Source organism: Cupressus sempervirens, chromosome 2, assembly GCF_028749045.1.
Source record: "Cupressus sempervirens isolate cs-2001-9-10 chromosome 2, ASM2874904v1, whole genome shotgun sequence".
Taxonomy (NCBI): Eukaryota; Viridiplantae; Streptophyta; class Pinopsida; order Cupressales; family Cupressaceae; genus Cupressus; species Cupressus sempervirens.
In genome coordinates this window covers 696,051,610-696,057,544 of record NC_143119.1, presented here as the reverse complement: position 1 = coordinate 696,057,544, position 5,935 = coordinate 696,051,610, and positions in this window count along the sequence as shown.

Here is a 5,935-nt window from a genome sequence, read left to right as displayed (position 1 = left end):
ATACCTTTTGTATGGTGGTTTGATTATTTGAAGTTGCATCCTTGAGTTTGTGAGCATCTAACACTAGGCTTCCCAAGTTTTCAACTAATAGGGGACCTTGAGCTTTCATCTGATCTATCCATGCTCAGCCAACCTACTTGAATTATCTTTCTTGTTGCAAATTTAGGAGTAGATTTCTATTCTTCTTTTCTTTTAGATCAAATTGGTTGGATGAAGTGCTCCCAAGAACTTTTTGTTCATTTGCATGTAAAATATTAATTTCTTGAAAGCACTATTGCATCACTTAAAGTAAAGTGATATGACTAAAAATCACTTAGCAACACAAATTCTTTAGCTTTATGGGAAGTGCCCTAATTTTCTCTAGAATCTGGAATGCAAATATACTTGACAATATTAACACATGTGGGAAAGAGAGAGAAACTTAACTTTTTTGCAAAACCACTTTCCTTCTATTCGGGATCGCAACATGGGGATTGATCCTTTGTTTTCTTGCACACTTCATTCTTTCACTTTCCACCTAGAGCATTTAGCACTGCATTTTCTTTATATTAGGTTCCAGGGTATTTTTTAGTAGCTAATATTCATTAATTGGCTAATTTTAGAAATTTTTGGCTAGTAATTTGGCTAATAATTTAAGATTTAACACAATCTAGATCACCATATTTTTATAAATTTTAGCTCTAAAATATTTAAAATTGCTCAATAATTTATTTTATTAAAAAATCTATATTCAAAGATTCATCATAATATTCGATATATAATAACCTTTGATTCACCTAAATATTATACTATTGGAGAAATTAAAATTAATTCACCAACAATTATCATAATTATTAGTTAATTTAGGGATATATCTACAATATTTATTTTTCCCTATTGATTTAAAATATAATGTAATGATCCTCATAATATTCCATGAGTTAAAAAATATTTAGTTTTCATTTGTAATGTTCTATGGTGATTAATAAAATTTCTATTATTATTGAGATTCACCAATATTTTCTATATAAAAATTATGATTCCAAAATAATTGGCAATACAAATAATCTTTAAAATAAAAGTACTGAAATATTTATGAATAGAATTAAATTATTTTTTTCAAAATAATGAAAGGTTTGCTAATATTTTATATCTTCTAAAAGGTGGTTTCTTAAAGATTACCCTATCAAGGTCTCACTCCCATTACTAACTTCTCTAGAAGTATCTTTCAAGCATCTCTGAGGAATATTTGTGCTTTAAAGTTGCTTGTTTTTCTATATCCAAAACCTCCGGTTAAGTAACCTTTTCATTACCTTGGGATGGAAAACCCCTTTCTCAGCACCAATTCTTAGACTAGGTTACAACTAACAACACTTCATTCCTTTTACCGCAATCTGATGGCCTTAAAGCTAGATCTCAAGCATGCCTTACTAGTTATGAGTCCTAAATGATATATTCAACATTGTTTTGACACTATTTGATCACTGGGAGTGAAATTTAGCTAAAGTTTAAATAGCTTCAAGAATATAACAAAATAACTTCACTTTCATGAGTATGCAACAAAAAAGTCACAGATTCATGTTCGCTCATAGCACTTGACTTTACCTCAATAAATTTGAATGAAATTCAATCTAACTTTGATTCATAGCTTTATAGGCCTTCCCAACATGACATAATCATCTTCAGAGTTTTTTATTCACTATTATGGCTTGATCGTTTAGATACCCACTTGATATAGTTCACTCAAGGGGAAAAATCATCTTGAAATCTTGGGATCTGCAAGAAAGAGGATCCTAGTGCAAGATAATAAATTGAACAAAAAATGAATAACTTACTTCTCATGATGAAGATTTCAGGACACATCCCAACCATGCCTTGATCATCTAAATGCCTCACACACTGCAAAAATAGAAAACCCACACAACATGATTAGGAGGTACTTGGGAAAGATGAGAAGTAAGTAACCTAAAGGATACTTAGACTTCACATTGAGCATAGACTCACTTTAATACCAATAACTGCAATCTATTAAGGGTAAGACTAAAACTTGGCAACAATTGGCTCTGACTAGGGACTTAGGCATTGCAAATATCTAAGAAAGGACCCAAAATCTCTGGTTTTTCTTAGCCAGAATGACCAATCATAGCATGCAACTAAACTAAGCATGTAATAGAAAGGAAAACTAACCTAGGAAAGTAGGGAAAAAAAAGCAAGGAAAGAAGCAAAGAAAACCTACCTAGACTAACATTAACTACAAGGGTTACTTGCTTTCAATTACAAATTTGATACAACTTTAGATCCTGAGCATTGTAATAAAATGACAGAATCGCTCCAAAGGGATACGGTAGAATGAATGAATTGTTCTAGTTTACTTGCATAATCTTGATAGAGTGTTTCCAAAGGGAGTCAAATTTCTAATTCATACCTATGGATTCATGCCTCCTATCCCACAACATGACCAATTCACCTTCCATGAACTTCCTTGGTCTGGCCTTTTTGTCGAAGAATAACTTCACATGTTTTTGATGTTCTGTAATATGATAAACCATTTGTTTGTGTTCTTCTTCCAACTTAAATACATAATGCATTTCTCAAAACCATTTTGGAATATTGGATCCTCGATCACTTGTTGTAGCTTACAAATGGATAGTTCTAATGGGTGTGTAAGATTATCTTCAACTCCATATACTAGCTTGAATGGGGAGATCTTGATTGAATTCTTGGGTGTTACTCTATCCGCCCATATCGCATCATGTAATTTCTTGTGCCAGTTCTTCTAATTCTCAAAAACCAACTTCTTCATGATATTAATCAAGTTCATATTGCTTGACTCTACTTAACCATTTCCTTTCGGGAAATAGTCTAATGAATGATTGATATGTATGTTGTTGTCATCACAAAATTCTATAATCTCTATAGAAGAAAAATAAGAAGCATTGTCCATGAAAAGCTTCATTTGGACCCCAAACCTTATCAAATGATCTCTTTGATAAATTTATACACAACTTTAGAATTAGTTGCTTGGTAGGCTTTACTTCCACCCATTTGGTGAAGTAGTCCATAGTAGTTATGATGTACAAATGACTAGTAGAGGAGGGCAGATTAATTGTGTTAGAATATATAGTCCACCAATACAACTGGTGGGGGGGGCGTAAACTAGTTATACTAAAATCATCATCAACATTAACCTTAAAAAAAATTAACCATGTGAGTAATAAAAAATGAAACCACAACAAGATACTCATACCCAATTAACACTAGATATGTTAACTAGGGAAACCCTTGATTAAAGGGAAAACCCCGGTGGGGATGGTACCCACAAGATGATGTACTAATATACATGTTCCTTGTTAGAGGATAAACCTTGTTAGGAGTTTTTTTACAACATTCATTACATATGAGTCTCTATTAGGAGACTTTGAATCCCTATTAGGAGATTCCAACCTTGTTAGGAGTTGTGCCAACCATGTTAGGAGTTGTGGAAGATAGCTAGACCCACCACCCAAAGAACTTCAAGGTTAAGATCAAAGAACCCACTATCCAAATGATCTATGTATTATTCCTTGTAGAATAATAGAACTAAAATGTACTTCTTCCTCTATCTCTGTCCTATAAACTAGACTTCTACTCCTTCAAATTTTGTAACTAGATCTCATACTATGCATCCAAAGATCCCTTGGGTTGCTTACATGCATTCAACAAGCATTTATCTCCTTCTTGCACTGCACACTAATACTTCACATTCCACTTGATTCTCTAAGTCTAAGTCCTTGTTACAAATAAGGAAATCAACTTTCCTTTATACTATATCTTCATAATAATTCCTTGATCGACCTTAAGGCTTTCCTAATTAATTAAAATAAGATAATTAATTAATTCACAATTACAACATTGTCAGCTCGTAGTCTATACATAACTTTATACGTGTGAAATCACATCTTGCACACATGCTGGTGTGACCATAAAACCATCCTCTATCACCATTATCTATGCATCACCTTTATTACATCTTAGATGAGAGATAGTGATCGATCATACTCTATACTACTTCTAGTAAATCAAGTGTAACTTTTGTATAACATTGAATTAGTCCTTTAAACCATATCATCAAAACAACCTTAGGAACATGTCCTCCACTACACATCATCTAAAACATCCTTAACTTCTATGCATCATGAGATTGTTGACTGCTATTCTCCTAGTCTTAACAAAATTACTATTATGTTGACATCAATGACAAGTACAATCATGTCTACAACATATCAATACTCTTCAATGCTTAAGATACTCCCCTAATGTAGTATCATCAATATTCATGCTAAAAATCTCCCCCTTTGGCATTGATTGAAACATAGATGAAAAACATCTAACTTCCAAAAACACCAAATAGTACTCTACTACCGTCATCTTCTCAATTCCTCTTCATTAATCTAAAATCTTCTAGAACACTGTACTATACTTCTTCTTCATTTAGGATAGGTAGTAGTTTTTCATAGTAAAAAGCTTCCAATACATTCTAGATACATTTGCATACTTACACATCCTTCTGGGCACTTACATATTCTTCTACACACTTATATATTCTTTTGCACACTTACATGAATCTTTCTAAATCTCCCTAAAGAGATAACTCTCCCCCATTGTCATCTCAACATGTTCTTTTCTTCTCAATTTTTATGTACATTCTCTCAATATGTTTTTCATGTACATTCTCCCCCATTGACATCAATGTCAAAGGTGTTAATCATGATACTAATTTCTAATCAATTTCTTAAATCATCAACTAGATTGAGTGTCCAAAGACTTTTTTCAATACCAAATACCAGATATCAATTACCAAAAGTCCTTCATGACTCAGTACATATCAGATATTGCCCCATACATGAAGCATCAACATTTAGCTCAGTCTAACCATAGTGCTCTATACGAATGGATAGATGCACTCCTTGCATCAACTACTCTAAGGTAGGTTGGGGCATAACCCATAACATACCTCTTAGGTACTCAAAAGTATCTTTAGGCAAAGGCTTCGTAAAGATATCTACAATCCATTCTTTAGTGCTTACATACTACAACCTTATTTCTTTCTTTGCTGCCTTTTGTCTCAAAACATGATACTTTATGAATATATGCTTTGTCTTAGAATGCAATATTGGATTCTTAGACATACTTACTATACTTGTGTTATCACAGTAAATGATAATAGGTTCTATAAAATCAATCCGAATATCTTTCAACATTTGTTTCATCCAAATAACTTGATTACAACTATTTGTTGCTACAACATACTCTACCTCAGTTGTACTCTAAGATACACAGTCTTATTTCTTTCTCAACCAAGAAACCAATATCCCTCCAAGAAAGAATTCTCCACAACTAGTGATCTTTTTGTCATCTATACTACCTACCCAATTTGCATCAGTATATGCACACAAGGTGAAATCACTTGATCTATCATACCATATTCCATAATTAGATGTACCCTTCAAATGTATGAATATCCTTTTTACTACTGCATAATGATACTCTTTTGGATTATCTTGAAATCTTGCTACAATCCCAACTTCATTTTCTATATCTAGTTTAATGTGTGTCAGATATTACAATCCTTCAATCATAGATCTATACTTCTTCTCAACTATAGGTGTCTCATCTTTACTAGATAACTTGTGACAAATTATCATGGGTGTACCAATAGGTTTGCAACTTTCCAAACCAAATCTTTTCAAAAAATCTTTTAGATACTTATTTTGTGAAATAAATATCCCATCTTTATTCTGCGCAATCTGCAATCCTAGGAAAAACTTCATTTCTCCTATCATGCCCATTTCAAATTCATTTTTTATCTCTTCAAAAAACTTGTCACTTTCTTCATCATTTGCTCCAAATATTATGTCATCCACAAATATTACAATGATAAATAGTCCGTCATCATTTTTCCTCAAATACAAATTAC